Genomic DNA, 23,471 nt, shown 5'->3' on the forward strand with positions numbered 1-23,471 from the left:
AAAAGGAGAGAGAGTAAGAAGGGAGGTCAGGTGTGATTCATGCAAGTGATGTTTTCCAGGCCTCCCTCCTCTAAGCTGGCTTCTTTCCTTCTTTTATTTGTGGGGTGGCTCCTTCAATAAAAGAGCCCTAGAGGGCAGGAATCTCTTTAACCAAATCAGGATAAAAAATGCAAGCAGCAAAATACTGTGCCCAGTACTTGTAAGCTGGAGTTGTGAATTTAAGAACTTGAAAATTTTTTGCTACTGGCTAAGAAGTATGGGTGGGTACCAGTCCTGTCCCTGGATCCGATTGAGATCTCTGTACTATAGGACAAGGGACTGAGAAAGAATGTTCTAGTAGACAGAAAAACAAATTCAAAGATGAGGATTTTCCAGTAATTACTTTGTAGGAAAATTTCTCATAAGCAATCTTTGGCTGCAATAAGGCATTCAACTTCTTGACTAGGATGCTTCAGGTATATGAATGGGTAACATGATGGTGAGGTCTGTCTTCTAGGTGGAGGAGGAAAGGCTGGGGTAAGAGAGGACCTGGGAAACCACTGTCTGAGTGTCATTGATCTGTGGCATTTAGGTTGGATCTAGGTGAGCAGCCCATCTTACTAAGCACCCTCCTGGAATTCCTGGTATCAGCACTTGGCAAGCCCATGAAATAACTTGCTGCTTAGCATTTGTCCAATCTCAGACTTCTCAAGTGTCCACAAATCAGGTCCTCAAATAACCTTGCAAAAACAAGACTGGAAGTCTCATTCTACAATAGGGGCATCTATTCCTAGAGCTTAAAATGCTGAATTTAAGTTATTTGTCCAAGATCTGCATAAAAAGCAGTCCAATTGGGATTTTTGCTCAAACTCTTATTTATGTGTAAGAGTGTTTGAAACTTGCCTTGGACAGCAAGTGATAACTGATTTTATCTCCAGAACTTTCAAATAGTCACCATTGACTATGATGCTGGAGAGTAGTCCAAGCTTATCTGGGTAATAGTCTTGACCTTATATGAAGCAGGATGCAAGAAAGGTTTAATGTCTAACAATAATAGTTGAAGAATTACATTATGAAAAAGAAATGATATCAAGACACTCACAATTAGAGTAACTGACATGTGAATGTAGAAAAAACACGAGACTCTCCTCAGTATTTAAGACCAGTAAAACAAAGCAAATTAACTCCAAGGAGGACACAACAGAAGAAAAGCAAACTTTATCATAGCAGAAAACTAAAGTGAAAATGTTGGATCTTCTAGTTTTCAGTAAATCCACGCACATAGCAAGTTCTAGGGAAACCAAAGTTTAGAAAGGAAAGCCTTTATGTAAATATTTAGATCTCACAAGATATGGGACACAATGAAACTTTATTTACATACCCTACAGTTATGAGATATACTCTGAAGTGTTTTCCCCAACTCAGGGAGATTCAAAGCATAAGGAATAGTGGAACTTTTTTTTTTTGCTTTACACAACTACAGAGAGAAGAGATGAGACCGGAACAAATTCTTTCCTTTTATCAGGTCTCCTCCCCAGCCTGTAAAAACAAGGGATAGTGAGAAAATGCAAAGTAGAAAAATGCCAAGCACTGCTGGTATAGGGTTTGATGCTGAAGGGGGAAAGACTGGTATTGTGGAAAGCAGGATGAAGAGGAAGAAACCTGTTAGTTAACAGGAATAAGGAGAAATATGTGGACACACACGGGGGCCCAACAAGCAGTCAGCTCACTAGTGTATTGTAGGGGATAAGTGAGTATGGATTTTTGAACATTGATGGGAGGGAAGTCAGTAGAAAGGGGAAGAAGGAAGGTATATCCAGAAGCGAGGACTCTGGTTTGTTTGTCTTAGAGTCAAGCATGTCTAGATACTCCATGAAGAACCCTTGATGGTGACACTATAATAATCAAGGTGTACTCAAGAGTGACGCAGAATGGTATTTGTACAAATCACAGTCTCCTTTCCCACTCTGTTAACCACACTATTAACTTCTGAAGGCCAGTGGCCAGGTCTCACTCACCCTGAGTTCTCCACTGAGCCTTACATGTAGCATGAGCTCAGTCTACTTTTTTCTTAGAATAATCTTTTTTCCCTGATGATAAAAGTAATATGTACTCAATACAAAAAAAAAAAAAATACTGAAGATACAGAAAAGTAAAAAAGAATAAATAAAAGTCATATGTAATCCCACCTCCCAGAGCTGAGCTGAGCTTAATATTTCGGGAATGTATCCTTTCAGGTTCTCTCTCTCTCTCTCTCTCTCACACACACACACACACCCCAAAATGGTACCATACCCTACATACTATTTTATAAACATCTATCATAGGCATTTTTCTAGCTTGATATAAAGCTCTGCATGATGTTTAATCACTATAATATAAATATTCCCTCCACTGATGCACACACAAATTGTTTCCAATTTGCTGCTTTTATAAACACTGATGCAATGAGCATCCTTGTACATTATCTATGCACATGTCCAATTACTATTTCCTTAGGCTAAATTCTAGAAGCAGATTTTAAGTGGCATGGCCTTTTCAGGAGCTTTTGATATGCAGGTTGCTAAATTGTCAACCATAATATTTATAATAAATGAACACTTGCACCAGCAGAGTATGAAAATGCCTTTTCCCACCCTCACTAGATTTCAGTTATTTTCACTTTCCCCGGGATAGTAAAAATATTTTTTCATTTGCACTTTTTAATTAGAGTGCCAACATTTTTATGGGTACTGCCCAAATGAATTACTGCTCTTGTGAAATGCCAATTACTATTCTTGACCGAACTGAACTATATTATTATTTAATCCCTATTCAATGGATCCTCTTGGGTTTTACTGATGAGATCCTAAAGACCATGCAGGCAAATGGGACAAGAGGATGAATGGCAATATAGAAGGGGCCCATAAAATTACCAAGTCAGTCCCAAAAGCAAAAGGGAGAAATATTTTAGAGTACTGTCCATCAGTCCTGGGTTCAACAATGTTGATATGTTTTCTGAAATTCAGACATTCAACTGGAATGTGCAATACTAGTTTTAGAGATCTCTGCCCCAGGTTGACATACTTTCTATTATAGTTTATATGCCACCTGTGCAACTACCAATTATCAGTTATATATTTTGACTCAAAAATTTCTGAAAAAAAATTTAGAATCTGTAATTCTTTTTTTTAGAATTTGTAATTCTTAATAAAAATTAACTTAGTACTTATTTAGTTCATAAATAATTTTTATTGCGAGTTAAATGCTTATGTACAAATTCCTAAGAAATGATCTTGCTATTTTATATTGGCAAATGGCTATAACTAGTTCCAAAACAACTCATTTTATGGGTTTCAGACATTTCTTAACAGGGATGGATATAGTTCGCTTACAGATATCATTAGATTGTGTCATGAAAATGCTGCTGCTGCTTGTTTTTTTTTTTTTTTTTTGATTATACACACAAGGGAACATTCTCATGCCAACAGCTTTCTGATTTGGTATATGCATTTTGCCTTTGTTTCCTTTTGCTCATGTTAAAATAAACTCTGGAGTTCTATTATTAGAACATCACATTTCAGATGCTGGGTGAGTATAAAGGCATAATGCATTAGGCATAATTACTGTTAAATATTTCCCTCCAGCCCATGCCAAGGAAACAGTGGTTTTATCAAATGAAGTTCTCATATGACTTTATATATTCTTAAAATTCCTGAAGCAAGCTTGAGGAAATATGAAAATAGAACTTTTAATGACATTTTTAAAGTAAAACTTCCTTAAAAGAAGTGTAACTAGGGTAGATAACAGGTTTTAGGAAGTTTGCAGAGAGATGCTCAGTTAGAAGGTTCTTCCTAGAGGAGGGACTCTGTTTGAACCTTTTCCTTAACCCCACAGTGAGAGCTGTGATTAGGATTTTCATTAGCATGACTACAATTTTTTTTGCTCCCCAGTTTTTCCATAGGTTTTCCAGCCATTTTAAACCACTTTTTAGTGTTCCTTAAAGATGTGATCTGTAGAAAAGAAGACGAACAAGAAAAGTCACAAAAGGAAAAGAAAAAAAAGTGTGAAAATGCCCATAGCAGTTCTCATACTTTTCTAGAAGAAGCCATCATTGGTTTGCACAGTTCGCATCTGATAATGATAACACTGGTGAAATGTGGGTGAGATTAAGCTGTAAATATTCCTAATAAAGTCTTAGGAAGGATAAAGTGATAGATGTGATAAAAACAAGTCAAGTGGTATAAGAGGATACTTCTAAGAGGGTATGATTATTCTCCCGGAGGCTAACCTCTTAAGGTTTCAATATCCCAAAAGTGTCCTGCTTTTACTTTAAGATCACATTATGGATTTAACATTCTTAAACATCTTTTGAATCTGTTAGCATTTTCAGTTTGTACTACCTCTTGAGGAAAAATGTTCGATAGGTTTCCCACCTAGGCAAGATGGTTGTCATAATTATACTTTTTGGACCTTTAGGAAATAACTCCCAATCTTATATTCTGGAGTCCATTAGAACCAAAATAATATCTCTATAACCAGATCCTTTATGATTTAATGGACTTTCACAACATACTACCCACAACTTTAAGATCACCAGTCTTAAGGAACAAGAGCTTTCACAGGACTTCATAACCACAGGGTTGCCCTTCACCTACTTTCCTATTCCTCTCAGTCAACCATATTTCTTTTTAAGATTTTATTTATTTATTTGACAAAGAGAAAGAGCACACATGCACACGCACAAGTAGGCAGAGTGGCAGGCAGAGGGGGAAGCAGGCTCTCTACTAAGCAGGGAGCTGGACATGGGACTCAATCCCAGGACCCTGGGATCATGACCTGAGCAGAAGGCTCCTAACCACCTAACCAACTGAGCCACCCAAGCACCCCTCAGTCAACCATATTTCACATATCTAATTTCAGTTCTTAGAAAACTAACTGGTGACAACTCAAAAATATTTACTGGTAGGTCTCATTTACTACATCCAACACTGTGAACTATTCCCCTTTCTCAGTCACCTGAGTCACATGTGACCCGGATAAACAGTACCTGAAATTTTATGAGTTTAAAAGAAAATCCTACCTCATAGAAGGGGATTATAATCTGAGAAAGAACAGAAAACAGAGTTGCAAACTGGCTATTCAGACTGTCAAGCTGAACACGCTATGGAAGGTAGCACTGGGGATGTAACCAAGGCAACAAGTCAAGCTCTTTACTAGGTTTTTCCTGTCCAGTTCTTCTCTGGCAGGTTCCCCTCAAGTTACTATCCATCACTCCCAGAGACTCTTCATCATTCACAGGATGTTTCCATTTCTAGTCTAAGATGCTCCAGGTTATTTTTAGCTTTTCAGCTGCTCAGAGTTTGTAGCACAAGAGTCCTGTCATCAGCACTCACTCCCTCATGGATTGTTATGTCCCATGTATCCACTGGCCATAATCCTCTCAGACTACTTCTCTGAGATCTGCTGTTTCCAAGTTCATTCAAAGCAGGAGGAAGAAAAAGAAGCCAGAGCATCAAGTGACCAGCAAAGCAAAAATTATGACAACACCTATTAGTTGGTTAATGTTTTATATAAGTATTACTTTCTCTCTTTAACTCACAAGCAGTTTACAAGAATGGCTGTTCTTTGTTCTATGAAAATGAGGATGCACAGATGTTTCCAAAACAACCAACCAACCAAAAAACACCATAGGATTAATTTAAAACAATGGCACAAAAATGCTTGAAACTGACTATAAATAATACTTTACAAAATCCTCTTCCGGTCAATTGTTGGGAATTTTCAAGAAGTGAAGTGCTCTGAGGAAATGTATTTTTAGATAGTATTTTTTAATATCTTTTAAGAGGATATTGAACTTAGCTGCTATTATTATTATTATTATTATTATTATTATTATTAAGGTAAAAATGAAGGGAGTCCCAAATAACAATAAAGAACATGGGCTTTATTATCCAGCTGAGCCAATTTCAAAACACAACTCTGCCATATACAAAAGCAGTGTACCTTTATGTATATATTTTATTTCTTTAAAACTATTCATCTGTGAAAAGGGAAATCATAGAAAGAAATGCATGGTTATTGTGACGATTGAGTACAATGATATATCAACAGCAACAGCACAGAGCCTGGAACATGGTAATGTGAGAAATGTGAGCTATTGGTTTTCTCTAACATCTAACAGCTCTTTATTAATTATGAGCTGTGCTGGGTTCATTCACATAATCTACAAGTACTAGGAATTTGCACCTGTATCTTGCTTTTTCTCTCTGCCAATACTCAGATTTTTGAGTCATTTCTTTTGGTATCACTTTACCTATTTTTAATAGGTATTTCACTATCCTTTGTTACTTCTCATCTGCTTTGAATTGGACAACCAGATGAACTGAATTTATCAAATTTCTTTGAAATTTAACTGTGGTGCTTTGGTTTTGGATGTCAAGAGTCTTTTGAGCTTTTTTAAGGTTCTGAGTAAAACGTGAATGATGTAGAGTGCTCTATGCTATGAATGAATAAAATATGTGAAGGGTTAATATATTATCATTACGTTGTACTCTCTTTGTGATATAATGATTTATAAGAAATATATATTTGGTTATTCAGATGACCAAAATATATTTCTCAGATGCATTTGGTCTTCATCCACATGTCCTGAAAATGCTTCAGAGACATAAAAGTGATATGGATGTCTTATTAATAAAAATGACTTTTGGATCTTACCAACCATGTGATTAGAGGCTTGGAACTTTCAGTGCCCTCCATCACCTCCAGGGAGGGGAAAGGAGCTGGAGTTACAACCAGCAAATAACTTGGCCAATCAAGGCTATGCAATGAAGCCATAAAAACCTAAAGGGCTGGGTTGGTGAACACGTGGACATGCAGGGAGAGTGGCACACCTGGAGAAGACAAGGAAGCTCCAAGCTCCTTCCCCATACCTTTTCCTATATATCTCTTTATCTTGCTATTGATTCAAATTCTTTAACAAACTCGCAAATATAAGCAAATGTTACCCTGAGTTCTGTGAGGTGCTCCAGCAAATTGATTGAACCTAAAAAGGAGGTTGTTGGATCCTCCAATCTGTAGCTAGTTGATCAGAAGCACGGGTATCAGCCTGGGGCTTGCCACTGCAGTTAGAGTGGGGAGTAGAAGGCAACTTCGTAGGGCTAAGTCCTTAACCTTTGGAATCTGATGCTATCTCCTGGTAGATAATGTCAGAATTGACTTGAATTCTCTGACACCCAGCTGGTGTCTGAGAACTGCTTAGTGGGGGGAGGGGGGGAATTATACCCTTTCACATTGGAATTGGTACCAGAAACCCTAAAAGAGTCTCCCACCACCAATCTCTTTCAAAAGAGGTCTTAGGACATCTGGTATCAAATAGAATGAAAATAGTAAGATTAATGAATTGTAAACAGAGATAGAGGATCAAGGCCAGAGACAGTAGAAGGAAGAAAGTATACTAACCACTGGGACAACTGTAACCGTTGTGATTTTAACATGACATTTGGCACAAAGCCTCTTGGCAGAAGGGCAAAAAGGAAATGTGTTCAATGATCCAGCTCTTGTTATCAGAAAAAAAGGAAGCATTCTAATTTTGAATGAAGCAGAAAGTCTCAAGTGAGACCTTATATAGAAACACCCAGTTTTGGTCTATTTCCCTAACAATATCCCTGGCAAGGAACTGGGGTTATAAAATATAATATGTTGGTAACCTTTGACTTTTTCTTCTTTAGTTCTCATATTGCTTCTACCTTTGAAGGAATTAGTCTACATTTCACTCTGTTCCATCAACTGCCATCTCTCTAGCCTGTATTCTTGACCCTTATAAACTAGATTACAATTAATATTCCAATCAGTCTCCTTGCATTCAGTTGTCTTGTTTGTCAAATTCACTTCTACCATAAGGATGGTCCTCAACCAACATGTTCAAGTCGTAGGATTCAAAACCTTCAGTTATTCCCAGTGACCTCTGGAAAAAGTATAAACGTTTCTGATGGGTATTCAAGATTCCCTCACAATCTCATTATAATATCCCGTATTTTATTATCACTCCCCATTCCTAACCCTCCAACTCAACCACCCTTCTCATCAGTGTTTTGGCTAGTCAATGCTGCTTCCTGCCTCTACTGCTTTACTCACATGACTTCCCCTCCTAAAATCCCTTTCTGTTTTCCTTCCTACCTATCCAAATCTTAGTACTGCTTCAAGGTCTAGCTCAGTTCTCCTCTCATGGAGCCTTCCTAATAAGAAGTCTCTTTTTCTTTCTCCCTCACTATACTGCTGTCTATGCCAATGGATGTGTGCATTACAAGGACCCCTAGGAACCTGTAAGACCCTTTCAGGGGGCTTGTGGGGTCACAATCACCTTTATAACACTAAGAACTTATCTATCTTCTTTACTATGTCAACATCTGCAATGATGGTGCAAAAGCAATGGTGGGCAAAACTGTCAGTGTCTTACATTACTCAGCAGCAGCACCAAACTGTACTAATTGTCATTATATTTTTCACCACTACATAAAGAGTCACTTCTCTTAAATATGTTCTTGATGAAGCTGTAACAATAACTAACTTTATTAAATCCTGATCCTTGAGTACACACATTTTCAATATTCTGTGTGAAGAAATGAAGTGCCCATAAAGCACTTCTGATGCACACTGAAGCTATGGTGGTTGTCTTGAGGAAAAGTGCTTGTGTAATTTTTAAGTAGCCAATTTTTTCCATAGATACCACATTTAGTTGACAGATGACTAACACAAAATTCAGTTATATGGACTTCGGGATTTGGCAGATATTTTTCTGAAAATGAACAAAGTGAAACTGTCATTTCAGGAAAAACAACTGACAATATTTATTGCTAATGATAAAATTCGACCTTCCAAGCAAGTATTAGAATTTAGGACAACTTGTATTCACCACTGTGAACTTGACAGCTTCCCAATATTCATTAGCTTTTCTGATGAGATTGGGTGTGTGTTAGCAAATGTCATTTTTTTCATATTGTATAATGAAATGGGTCAACATTTGTAAGAGCTACTAAACTCTGTGAACCAATATTTTCAACTGCCCTATACATAGTGATAAAAATTTTGCTTGGGTAAAGATTCCTTTGAAATGCAAGACAGGTTTTCAATATACAAAAAGTTTGTTAAAAAAAAAAAAAAAGTTTGTTGATATGGTTTCACACTCCGTATTGCAACCAACCTTTAAGATGCTTACTACCTGTCTCGTTTTAATGTCACATCAAAGAAGAATATTCACAATTACCTGAAAAGACTTTTAAAAAGACCTCTCTTCTATGTATCTGTGCAAGGCTGGATCTACTTCATACTTCAACCAAAACAACATATTGCAACTTTTAACTGCAGAAGCAGATATAAAAATCCAGCTGCCTTCTCTTTTTTTTTTTCTTTTAAAGATTTTATTTATTCATTCATGATAGTCACACAGAGAGAGAGAGAGGCAGAGACACAGGCAGAGGGAGAAGCAGGCTCCATGCAGGGAGCCTGATGTGGGATTCGATCCCGGGTCTCCAGGATTGCGCCCTGGGCCAAAGGCAGACGCCAAACCACTGCGCCACCCAGGGATCCCGGCAGCTGCCTTCTCTTAAAGAGATCTATAAAGTATATAAAATAATGCCATCCTTCTTTTTTTTTTTATTTTTTTTATTTATGATAGTCACACAGAGAGAGAGAGAGAGGGAGAGGCAGAGACACAGGCAGAGGGAGAAGCAGGCTCCATGCACCGGGAGCCCGACGTGGGATTTGATCCCGGGTCTCCAGGATCGCGCCCTGGGCCAAAGGCAGGCGCCAAACCGCTGCGCCACCCAGGGATCCTAATGCCATCCTTCTTACTAATGTTTTTAAGATAGTGATTTTTCATTAAAATATCATATATTAAGGTATATTGAGTTTATCATTGGTTACGTTTAAGTAAATTTTAGTACATTCAATTTTTTTTTTAATTTGAAGTTCTCCTACAGTAAGTATCAATATACCCACATAAAAAAGCTCCTGGGGGGAACCCCGGGTGGCTCAGCAGTTTAGCACCGCCTTCAGCCCAGGGCATGATCCTGGAGACCCGGGATTGAGTCCCACGTCAGGCTCCCTGCATGGAGCCTGCTTCTCTCTCTGCCTCTCTCTCTCTGTGTCTGTCATGAATAAATAAACAAAATCTTAAAACAAAAAGAAAGCTCAGGGTTCATACTTTATTAAGAGAGTAAAGTGTAGAAATATAAAACCTTTATTTTTATTTTATTTTTTTAATTTTTATTTATTTATGATAGTCACAGAGAGAGAAAGAGGCAGAGACACAGGCAGAGGGAGAAGCAGGCTCCATGCTCTGGGAGCCCAGCGTGGGACTCGATCCCGGGTCTCCAGGATCGCGCCCTGGGCCAAAGGCAGGTGCTAAACCACTGCACCACCCAGGGATCCCCATATAAAACCTTTAGAACCACTGTTTTATACCTTTCATTCTGGCTCTTAATTCTATATTATATAAATTATAATAATAGTATGATAAAATACTATTATATGTCATCGAACTATTTTTATGTATACATTTTATTAGATTATAACAATGAAGGAAATAAACCTGTTTTTTGCTTTTAACCCAGAACCCCTAGGAAAAGAAGCCAATAGATACTTGCTGAATTGACTTGAGATCACATTCAACTCCAAAGTGTTTATTTAGCAGAACCATCTTATTCATGTTTTATTAAAGATTCAGTCTTCTTGGTTTCCAAAAGCTGCTCCAGATGGCTTAGAAAATTGAAGAAGACCACATTCTGTCCTAACATGGTGTCAGGTTCTGTATTCCATTAATGTTTTTAACGGTTACGTCGTATTCCATTGGAGTAAAGTATTGCTTTCCTCTCTTGGCATGTGTGGCCCCCACTCCCCAGAATTCTTCTCTGGCAAACTCCTCTTTATGGAGCCCTTCCCTGTCCTTCTCCACCAGCTTAGGTCTCTTTCTTTTATACTCTCAGAGCTCCTTATATTCCTCCTTAAATGTCACCTCTCATGATTTTAATTGTGTAGTTATTCGTGTAATTATTCGACTAATGTCTGTTTCTCTCACTAGAATATATGCCCCAAGGGATACTTCAGTGATATTTCCCAATAGACCGTGCTTAATAGGATTAGAGAAATATTAAATGGATAAATATTATTAAATAAATCCACTGAAGTTAATTAACCCTTTATCCTGTGATATTTTGTAATATTACAGATAAAGCAATGGTGGCGGGGGTGGGGATTCCATTACACATCACAGAAGAAATGAAATGATCTATTTTCTGCTTTTCAAGGAAGTGCTTAGAGGACAGGTAGTGGGTGGCAAAAGGGGTCACGGGGGACTGTGAGTCCAGCGAAGAGAGGTAGTGAGTGACTTAGCCTGAGGGGGGAGCAACAGAAATAAATGAAGACGAAGGGACAGACAAGCTGTACCTTATGCTTGCACACAGCAGGTCAGAAACAATGTCAAGGATTCTGAGGTTTCTGGCCTGAGCAGCTGAGGCCACCGTGGTTACATTTACCAAAATGCCCAGAACTGGAGGAGCAGCACAGTTAGGAGGGGAGGACGAGTAAGAATCTGGGAGGTTCCAAGTGGAAATACCAAGGTCTGAGGTTGAGAGGAAAATGCTAGCACTGCAGGTAAAACCTGGCACCTGCTAACACAGAGGCCGGTGGTAACGGACGCTGAGGCCTAGGGCCTGAGGGAAGCCGGCGACAGCCTGAGCTGGGGCCACCTCACCGACACGAGGGGCTCGGGTGCACCAGGAGGGGAAAGCGAGACGTAAGGAGTGGCCCAGTCCACCATAAGACTATCTATGGTTCCTTTTCTCCTTCCCTGCCCTCCTGTGGGACTGACCTCCCCAGAGCCGCCCCGTCCAACACAGTAGCTACCGGCCTGCAGAGCTACTTCGCTGACGTGAATTCATATTAAAAACAATGAAAAATCCAGTTCCTCTGTGTCACCAGTCACATGCGGGGGGAGGTCATCGGGAGGACGTGACCGCTGGCTGACCCTGGAGCTGGACCCCAGCAACAGGAGGCTCCTCACCCCCTCCTCTGGCCTTGGAATGTACATTCCACTTGCCTTCCCTGCTCTGAGAAGCTGCCCCAAGGACACGGCCCTGAGATACTGATGTGGAATTCAGACCACATGGTTGATGTATATGACTGAACACATTTAAGGCCTTTATAGAAATTCTGAAGATTCTGGAAGGAGGGGGTAGAGGTGGGAGTGGCGGGGATCTAACTGCCTTGAGGCTGCCCAAGACAAGCCTCATAGGTTCGCTGGCTTTTTAAACCTACCACCTCCGGGTCTGGAGTGGCCTCTCTTCAGTCTCTCCTTCCCTCCACGTATGGGGTCAGCTTCAGGTTCTACCCAGGAAGGTCCCGAGGAGGTTTTGAACCAACACCATGTGTCTCTACAGCCAGACATGGCTAAAGGACTGTGGTGTGGGCAACACAGAGACAGAACATTTCCATCATCACAGAAAATTCCGTTCGGCAGGGCTGCTCTAGCACTGCTTTGTCTTTTCAGCTCGAGTCCAAACCCTTAGTCCTACATTTGGCCTTAAACCATCTAACTTCATCTCCTCCCACTACCCCAGATCAACTCCACACTCGAAATAAACTGGACACACTTTACTCGTTTCCACTTCCATTTTTTGTTCATGCAACTGAGATACCCTCCCGTACGATATCCACTGCGATGACTAGGTTTGGGTGTCAGTGTGGCTGAGCTACAGGACTCAGGCCGGCAACTGAACACTAGTCAAGGCGTTGCTGTGAAGGTATTTTGTAGATGTGGTTAACATCTATGGTCAGCTGACTTTAAAGGAAATGTTATTATGCTCAATGATCTGGGTGAGACTCACCTAATCAGTTGATTGGTCTTAAAAAAAAAACTCCTTAAAAAAAAGAAAAGCTTCTCTGAGAAAAAGAAGTTCTACCTTAAACGGTCTACAGCGGCCACCCCTCCCCAGAGTCTCCAGCCTGCCCTTCCTGCTGGCATGCTCTATGGATTAGGCCCCACACTGCATAAACCAATTCCTTCAGCTGAATCTGTTTAATAAATCTGCGTGTGTGTGTGTGTGTGTGTGTGTGTGTGTGTGTGTATATGTATCTGCATCGATATATCTGTATATACATATACACACACACATATGCACACACACAACTGAATGTGTGAATGTGCATATACTTGTGAGTATGTACGTATATATTCTACTGTTCCGCTTCTTGGACTGGAATATATTTCAGTACAGATTTCAGCACCTAGTGAAATCAGGGTGAGTCACAGACCACCCCCTCCTCCAAAATTATAAACCTGAACTTTCAGAGATAATGGCTCTTTTTTTTTTTTTTAAGATTTTTATCTATTTATTCATGAGAGACACACAGAGAGAGAGGGGCAGAGACACAGGCAGAGGGAGAAGCAGGCACCCTGCGGGGAGCCCGATGAGGGACTTGATCCTAGGACTCCAGGATCACGACCTAAGCTGAAGGCAGATGCTCAACCGCTGAGCCACCCAGGTGCCCCGAGATAATGGTTCTTAAACAGGGCCACACATCAGAGTCACCTTCATAAACTTCATATAAACATATTCAGAACCAAGAGCAAGATTAGCACATGAAGGTCAGTGTGCACCTTCACTTTTTAAAAAAGCTCTCTAGGGATCCCTGGGTGGCGCAGCGGTTTAGCGCCTGCCTTTGGCCCAGGGCGCGATCCTGGAGACCCGGGATCGAATCCCACGTCGGGCTCCCGGTGCATGGAGCCTGCTTCTCCCTCTGCCTATGTCTCTGCCTCTCTCTCTCTCTCTCTCTCTCTCTGTGTGTGTGTGTGTGTGTGTGTGACTATCATAAATAAATAAAAATTTAAAAAAAATAAAAAAAAAATAAAAAAGCTCTCTAGGGAATTCTGAGGCCCAACTAGAGGTGAGAACTAGGACCCAACCTGAACTCCAGCACTTTTATTTAAGTGCAGGTGGAACTCATCAAACACAGCACACTGCCTGGAAGTCTTTCATTCAAACAACTAATCAGCATCAGTTGCAGGACTAACATTTGTCAATTAATAAGACAATGCGCAGGAGACAGAGGCAACAGTACACCCACTCCTGGCCTTGAGGGGAAACACTGAGATATACTGCTTGGTATTCCTTGAAGCACATTGATTAATAAATATTAAATGAATGAATAAATGAAAAAGTTTAAAGCAAAATTTAGTGAAGCTGATGGTGGTTTATTCAAAATAGTGCATAATTTAAATAGCTCTTATTTCTACTTCAATTGAAAATCCTATTAGCAAGTGTTAGTAAGTGCCTGACATATTTATTTATTGATCGACTGCACTGCTGGTATTTTATAATATTGCTGAGTAGGATTAATTCGCAACCCACCGATAATTTGGTAGACACCTAATGCCTGTGACTACTTTCCCCAGAAGTGTAAGTCAAAAATGCCCCTCCATGCTCTTCTAAGGAGAACGGAACCAATTTCTGATGCCAGCACAGTCTGGTTTCATTTGAAGGGGAGTGGGCAGGGGTATGGCTGGGCTGAGCAATGGAGGGCTGTGGTCACTTTGAGGCTGGCTGTCCCCGTGCCTGCAATCTGTGTTGCCAACTCCGCACATCCATAAATGTTGGAGAAGACTTCTTACTGCATTATTATTTTATGAATATGCTTTTAAGATAGCTAAAATGCTATTCAATCAGTGTGCAGTCACTGAACAACACCCCAGTGAGGAAATCTGATTTTTCTGCCTTTTTACATGAGACGGAGGTCCTAAAAGAAAAAGCACCTGCCCACAAGGGACTGAGAGCTGAACTGCACAGTGGCAGAGGGCTTCCACTTCCCTGGAACTCCACCTTATGTTCAGCGTCTCGGAGGGACTTTTAGAATGACTTCCTTTTACAAAAAAGAAAAAAAAAATTGTTTTAAGTAAAAACATTTTTCAAAGTCTCAGAAGTACCTCCTCTTATTCACCTTGCTCTTCTTCAACCTTCTTCTTATTTCACAAAGCAGTATATTTACTTTTTAAAAATGCTTAACAACTACCGAAAAACCATGAAATGCTGATGATGACAGTATCGCTAAATGATCTGTCAAAATTTTCCTTCTGTGTCTTTGTTTTAAGGGATTTGGACGTAGCAGTCAAATTTTACTCCAGCTACAATTATGGTCTTGACTTGATATGTTCTAATTCATACTAACATTGTAAAGATCTATATTATTGGTTTGCTCATTATAATTAATGAAAATGCTCTTTGGTGGTTATTATAATCTGTCAGGTCATATTAATCTACATTTCAAAAAGTGACTTGGGAGAAGGAACTGTAAATGCATGTTCCTTTTGAAGGAGCCATTAGAGTTTTCTGGGTAAAAGCACATCTTATAGCTGTTTTTTTGTTGTTTGTTTTCTTAAAAAACCAGAGACAGACTTAAAGGAATACATTTGGAGCTTATAGTAAAGATGCACTTTTCATTATTATTTGTCAAAATAAGGAAAGTTAAGGTTAACTAGTAGGACTTCAGAAATAAAGGGATTTTAAATCATCTTTCCAAAGCCCTTAAGCCTTCCAAATTAATTACAAATTCAAAATATGGGGGGGGGGGGGCGGCGACTATAGTTGAAATCCCACAGGTCCTCCTTTTCAATTTTCCAGGAATCTTGTGAATTCCTTCTGTGTATACGTTTCTGCCAAGTTCTGTTTCCCTTTAAATTTTTATTACAACTTCTTCCATTAGTGCTGTTTTTTAGGTCATGGCACAGTCAGGTTATTTACCAGCAGACTCTCAACTTTAACTCAATTCTTTTGCTTCTGTGAGTCTTTCTGGCCATTATTGTGGCATGCTTCTAGATGACTTATAATCAAATGAGTTCCATGGTAAATACTGATATCACATCTTTGTTCAGAATGCCCAGGGCTCCCTGCTTTCCTCATGCCTGTTTTTGTCAAATTAATTGTGACATTTCCCCAGATAATGGATAGCTCACTGAATTTCAAATGGGATACTTTGTGGGGCAAGAATTCACAAGGCATTTCAGTCAAGGCTTTCTGAAAACAGTGGAATAAAAGCAGTGGAATGAACATCGCTATTAGGAGGACATTTGGCTGATGATGACAATAAGTTAAAAGGGGGGAAAAAATAAAACAAAAGCAACTCAGATTCATCAGTGAGCCACAGACAACTTACCAGGGTGGTATATTCCCAGAAACATCCTGTCTTTTTCTCATTTCCTGCTTATCTTGGGCTACCAAGTTCTGCTACACATAAAACATGTATGCCCTTCCTTCTCATCCCCACTGACACATCCTAGTTCAAGCATATATCATCTACCGAGATTGTTATCCAGTCTGTCTAGATTTGAACCCCTCCAAGGAATTAAGGTACTTTAATTATGAGAAGGCTTTCTACTGAAATGAAATGTCTGCCTATATATATATATATATATACACACACACACACACACACACCTTCTATTAATGGGTCTTAATATTGTATTTTGCAACCCCATCCACCAATTACTATCATCAAATATTTTAATTTGATGTCATACTCTTGCCTAAGTGTCAGGATCCACTACTATGTTGATATTCTCTAATCAACATGCCCCCTCCCCCCCTTTAAATGGAGCACCCAGCACTGTAGGTGGCTTTACTGATACTGAACGGGAGAAGCCTAGTACTTTCTTTGTTCTGGACACACAGGCATGAATGCAACCTAGACTTGCATTAAGTTTTTGACATTATTGTTACATGCTTGATTCATACTAAATTTAATTAGGCAAATACCTAGCATTTCCACATGATCAGTCATTAGCCTCAGCTCTTACAATCTGTACTTAGGCAGCGGATATTTGTGAATTAGGGAGCAGGCGCTTACTTTAATTCACATTGATTTTTGTCTCCTCTAGAAATTGATTTCTAGCCATTGTTCCACAGTCTTGGTAAGATCAATTGCCCAGATAAGTATCCTCACTAGGTCCACATTTCCTCATTCTGTATTTAAATGCAATTTTTTCACATCATTTGCTAAAATCAAAACATATAAAAATGTGTCAACTATACTTCAATTAAAAAAAAACACAAAAATGTGGCTTTTCCTTGTTCTACCATTATAATCACCCCATTTAAAAAAAAAAAAAAAAAGGTAATGTGCTCAGTTAGTTTGACATGACTTATTTTTACTGAATTCACATTGGCTCCTGATGACCTTTCCTTTTTTCTAACATTCACAAACCATCTGCTTAAAAATCTCATTCTGTAATATTCCTGGAGATTAATACTCCAGTGTCAATATCTCCATTTATCAGAATGTAGTCTATGTCCAACTTCCACCCTAACCCATCCCTTCTGGAAAACTGTCACATTTGTCCTTCTATTCTGGTACTTGTCTCGGCCCCCATATCACCTCCACATTACCATGAGCAAATCCACATGTTCTTTTAATACCCTGGTTAATACATAATCCTTCTAGCTAAGAAATTTAAACTCATTTGGGATAATGATATTTCTTTCTACAATAGTTTCATGCAGCATAGGCTTCTACAGCTCCTTTCCAGGGTTTGAAATTTTTCAATCAAAATTTAAAAAAAAATTTTTTTAAATAAAGTTCACCTTCATTAACAGAAAAGTCAAAAGAAATATAGAAGCTGATAAGCTCTTTATCCTGTTTTTCTCAAACCATTAAATTGTCTTTCTCAAGTTTTAGATCACTGCTTCAAAATCTAACATAAATCAAAATCAATCCTCCTCTTGCTCATCAGACTAAGAATTTTTTCCATAAGCTTCCACTCGCACACTCACTCTGGACTTTACTTTCATTCTAAAATTTTAGTAATAATGGAAAAAATAAGATTGGAGTTTTCCGGAGGATTATTAGTATGGAATGTGATAATTTTCTTAACTCTCTGAGTTAAACTGGCCTTAGCTGGGCTGGCCTGGCTGGGCCCAGAAGTCCCATTACCATTTATGACTGTTTCTCTGGGAAAATACATTCTGCATTCCGAAGAAGTGACTCAGAAAGAAATCTCTGACTGAGACTTCGCGTGCTGGACTGCCTATTTTTGCTCCTACCCCTCCAATCCTAACAAATCCACAAATGTAGCTCCTGAATCAGTCACGTAAAGCAAATGTGTAGGTCCCTTTCCCTCCATATTCAGGCAAAGTACACACTCCCTCACCTTTTGCTCCTGAATGCACGAAATGCTTTCAAAGTTGAAATGCCATGCAAATTCCTACCACAGCAAATGGGTCAACTCAGCAGTTCTTACTAGCCCATCTTTGGTCTCATTTTTCCTTTTGAGAGTTCTTTTGCCAAATCCACGTTCCTTTGTTTGGTTTCCTTTTTTGGGTGAGTTTCTTTTCTCTTTTAGTTTGGTGAGCTTAGTGCCAAAAGCCACAAAGCAAAGCCATCCTATTTTTTTGTAGGAGACTCAAAAGTACAAATCCAAGTAAAGAAATTCTTGAGCAAAAGGATCCTGCCTTATTCCCAGTCTTCCAGGTCCTGAAGATCCTTGGTCCCTTAGTAACTGGACACCAGCGATGTTCTCCCTTTTATGCACTAACTTCCATGGTCCCACCCTGGACCTTGTCATCACTTGAAAAGTTCTCTTTCCAAAATCACTTATCAGAAATCTCCCTTTCTGAGCACAACTACCATCTCCTTCTCATTTCACAATGACCTCAGTGCCCCAGGACTTTTTCTCCCAATCTGCAGATTCGAGCTTTTATAAGGTTACATTTCCCAAGCTCATTATTTAGGGAGCACTCTTGCCAATATTTTGCACTTTCCATCATGACCAGCTGGCAAAGCCCCAATTCGGGGGGAAGCCTATGATCTGCTTTCTTGGTGTCTGAGGGATACTGGAGAAACTACAGCAGGGAAGGTTGGTGTTGTTGTAAATTCAGACTCATCAGCCCCATTCAGGCCCTCACCACTGCCCAGACATCCTAGTACTTTTCCTCGGTTTTCCAAGCCAGCTTGGTCTCTAGCTCTCCACAACAGCTTCAAAGTGCCAACAACAACAACAACTCCTCCTCCTCCTCCTCCTCCTCCTCCTCCTCCTCCCCCCGCTGAGGCCTCAGCACTCTGTTCTCTTCACTCTCAGTAGCTGAAAATGGAAGCTGCTGGATGCGAACTCCCTCTGCTTCTCTCCAGCAAATCCATAAGCCAGTAGCATCCACCTGCTGCTCCTCCCATCTAACGTTGACTCCTTCACATCTACACACCACTCCACGCCCATTTCAAAGCCACTCTTCTCTCTGTGTTCCCCTCACACAGATTCTTCTCATCGATATTTAAGTGTGTTCAGAGCTCCACCCGACAGAAGGATGTCATTTCTGGTTCTCAGTCTCTTCCACTCACTGCTCTCTCATCCTCCAGCCCTTGACAGTCAAACCCATGGAAAGAGAGGTCAAGATCTCCTATTTTTTTCTCCTGCTTATTCCACAATCCACTCCAGACTGGGTTACAGTGGCATCCCCAGCACTCCCTAGAAGCAGCTCTATATAAGGACATCAGTGACCCAACCCTAAGGCTTTCTCGGTATTCATTTAACTCCCTGGTTCTTAAATGAGGAGACATTTAACAATGTCTGGGCATATTTGGTTATCACAGCTGGAGAGAGGGACCTCTGCACCTCCCAGGTAGAGGCCAGGGATGCTGCTGAACAGCCTACAATGCACAGGGCATCTCCCACAACACAGAAATCCAGCCCACAATGTCAGTGCTGCTGAGCCCCTACGCAGCACCCAAAACTACTCACCACGTCATCTGCTTCTTAGCTTCTATCCTGCCATCCTTCAGATTTCTCTTCTACCTCTCTGGTCATGTCTTTGACAGCCATCTACTGAACCCTGAGTCACTCCCCCTGCTTCATTAGAGATTTAATTCCTGTCTCACTGTTAAGGTCTCAAAGACTTTCTCCTGACATAACTACCTCCCCACCTTCCAACACCCTGTGCTCGCAACTCTACCCTGCCCCAGCCTCTCCTTCCAATGCTCATATCCTAGACCTTGTCTGTACTGGTTACTGTATTTCCTCCCTTAGTTAAAAAGATCCTGATTCTCCAACTACCTATTTTTCCAGTTTACTCTTGCCAGTACCCCAACTGCAAGAATTATGAAGCCCCACTCAGGTCTAACTCTCCTGATCCTATCGTCCCATCCTGCTCATATCCCTGGTCCTCTACTCTCTTACAAATATCCGGAACCTCTCTCAGCCTTGTCTTACTTCACTGCAGTAACTTACAGAAATCCCCAGATTGGTTAAATCAAACTTGTTGCCTACTGTACACCTGCTTCCCCAAACTGGACTTGAATGGGAAAAGCACACACCCGTCATGACCACAAACCTCAAGTGGGCTCTTAGCATTGCCAGGACATTTCCCAGAGTACTGGCTCCCAGATGACTGTCTCATACCTTCTCCTCTCTCTTTAGGTCTCTTCATCTCTTCTTCCTTCCTCAATCTTAACTAATTAACTTAACTAATCTTGCTTCTCACTTAACTGGTAAACAAGAAGCAATCAAGAAAAAACTGCAACAAGCTCCTACGAGCAAAACTACTGAACTTGGGTCCCAATACACTGGTTTCCCTACTTCCAAGAATGAACTGTCTCTACAGCTGTGGGGGGTATCCAACCTCTCCACTTATGGACCAGATTCCATCCCTTTCTTGCCTTCTCAAGGATGTCATTCCAGAAATCCTTCCTTCTCACTCCTGCATCATCAGAATTTTTCTCCCTACTGGATTAATTTCCACCACCTTATAAACAGAAACTTCTGCCTTTTTTTTTTTTTTTTTTTTTTTGGCCCCCTGTACACAGCTGGTATAGGCTTGGAGACTGAACACCACATTGAGACAGACAGTTTGCCTAGCAGGGCATGCCAGGCAGTATTCTAGGGCCTATAACACTTGCTTGACAGGCATGCCACTGGGGCAGGGGGTCTTGTCCTAGGCTTGTCACACCCAAGTGTCCTAGAGGCTCCCTGGTTGGAGGTCCTGGGCAGCATGGGCTACAGTATGTGGACTCAGCTCACATCATTCAGGCCTGGGTGGCATGCCCAGGCAGGTCAAAGGCCTTCTGGTGCACATCAGAGTTGTATTTCAGCTGCATCCGTTCCAGCTGCTGCACGGGCTTCTGGAAGTTGGTGCTCAGATTTTTGCTGCACAACATGAAGCCTATCTGGTCACTGGGGTAGGTGGGGATGGTACAGTAAGCAGTAGCCACCACAGGGATAGTGACTTGTAAAATTGCCCCATCTCCTTGATGGGGTCCCCCCAGGCACAGCCACTGACACTCGCCCTGGCAAATGACACTCACCATCACCCTTGAGAGCCACCTTCATGACCTGATAATAGGGCTCTTCAAAGAGACTCTTGGCAGGACCTCTGGGGTCTGAGGAGTCAGTGATGGTAACAGTGAAGGCATGCTGGCTCTGTTCCATGAACTCAAAACCATCACCCACGTGTAGGGTCAGCTTGGAGCTGCAGCCGTCCACAGCCATGCCTGGCAGGAACTTCTTAGAGACCTGGATGACGTCCTTGTCAGTCTCACACTGGATCACAGGCAGACTTCATGCAGGAATGCTTCACCACCTCCTGCAGGACACCCCCCTCCCCAGCCCTGATGATCAGTATCTTGCATGGGCTGGGTTGGCTGCAGAGGGGCAGGTTGGCTATCATCTCCTAGTAGAACTCAACCCTCTCTGGATGACACCATCCAACACTAGCATGTTGCCATAACTCTTACTGCAGAAGACAAGGATAATCCCGGCCAGGCTCCAGGAAGGCAGGTGGTGTAGAGCCTGGACGGAAGGCCGCACAGAAGCAGCATGACGGGACGAGCTCCGCCCACCGCCCATGCTACAACCTCACCTGGCCAGGGTAGGGGCAATTCCTGCCATCTTCCCACTAACTAAATAGAAAACCTCCTTTCATCCTAATATATAATAACCTCTCGTTCTGCATTCATGTTCAGAAAAAAAAAATTAAAAGTGTTATCTAAATGCTGCATATCCAATTCCTTTTCTCTCGTATTGTGTTCAATCCGCTTTATTTTGTATTTCACCATTCAGCTGAGACTTCTCTTGCCAAGGTCTCTTCCACACTGCTAAATCCAATTTCCCATCCTCATGAGCAGATTCGGTCATTCCCTCCAACTTTATACCTTCCTTCATTTGGCTTCCAGGATTCTCCTCATTTTCCTGCAATCTCACTGCTCCTCCCTCTCAGCCTCCTCTGTGGATTCTTGCTCAGGTCCCTGACTTGTGAGCACTGGAGTCCCCATGGCTCAGTCCAGGGTGTCTTTATCTCCCCCCTTGCTGTTTGCAGTCAGTGCCCGAGATTTAAACGCCACCTGTGTGCTGACAACCCCCACATCTCTGGCTTGACCCCTCTCTTTAACTCCAGACCCATATATTTTACTGTATGTTGACATCTCTGCTTGGATGTCTCAAACTTCACATGTTGTAAACAGAATGTTTATGTGCCTTCATGTATCCTCCCCTCAAACTGCTCCTTCCACAGTCCCCCAGGTCAAAAACCTTGGATTCATCTTTGACTGCTCTTTCTCGCACACCTCACGTCTGATCTGTCAACAAATCATATTGGCTCTACCTTCAAAACATACTGAGAATTTGAGTATGTCTCACCAACACCATAATTAACACTCAGGACCAAGCCACCACCACCTTTCACCTGGGTTCCTGAAAAGTCCAATAGTGCTTCCTGCTTCTGCTTTTATTCCTCTCTACTGAACACAGACAAAGTGATTTTGTTAAAACACAGGGTGGGGCAGGTCAAGTCATTCCTCTGCTCAAAACCCCCAGTTTATCCTGCAAAGGCTTACTCTTCGATGATGTCCCAACTCATTCAGGGTAAAACCAAAGTGTTTACAATGGCCTATGAAGTCCCCACTATCTACTATATTCACCTCATTTCATTCTGCTTGTCATGTTGGCCTCCTTCCACTTCCTCAAATATATCTCAAACTCCTACCTCAAGACCTTTGTCTCTGCTATTCCTTCTGCCTGGAATGCCCTTCATCTAGATTTCCAAATAGTCTGCTGTAGCACCCCTGCTTTCAGATCTTTTCACTTGTCATGTTCTGAACACCCTCTTTCTGCGATATGCCCTGACCACTCTATTGAAACCCTAACCATCCCCCACACCCCCAACACACATATATAATCCTTACTTTACTCTTCTCTAAAGGACTTACCATATTGTGCCATGTTATGTATCTTATTTTGGCCTTAATGTGTCCCCCACCAAAATATAAGCTCTATAAGTACAGGGATATTTTTTCTATTGCTCACTATTAATGCCTCAAATAGTAGATCATGAGGAATCACATATACTTTCATCATGTTAAAGACAGCCAAATAAGAATTTCAGGAAACCAACAGTATTTTGTGTGCAGTATTACTTCCCCCTCAGAAAGGGAGCCAGTTACACAAAATCCCAAACAGGATAATAACTCTTCAGGCCTCC

At 41.0% G+C, this 23,471-nt stretch overlaps 1 protein-coding gene and 1 pseudogene across 4 annotated transcripts in view; both read right to left on the minus strand.

Moving 5' to 3' along the window:
- The window catches only part of ANO6 (anoctamin 6), a 186,089-nt gene that overhangs the window by 84,723 nt on the left and 77,895 nt on the right, over positions 1-23,471 (minus strand). The window lies entirely within an intron of this gene.
- On the minus strand, positions 21,022-21,841 carry LOC144297700 (spermidine synthase pseudogene; annotated as a pseudogene).

Source organism: Canis aureus, chromosome 25 (genome assembly GCF_053574225.1).
Source record: "Canis aureus isolate CA01 chromosome 25, VMU_Caureus_v.1.0, whole genome shotgun sequence".
NCBI classification, from domain to species: domain Eukaryota; kingdom Metazoa; phylum Chordata; class Mammalia; order Carnivora; family Canidae; genus Canis; species Canis aureus.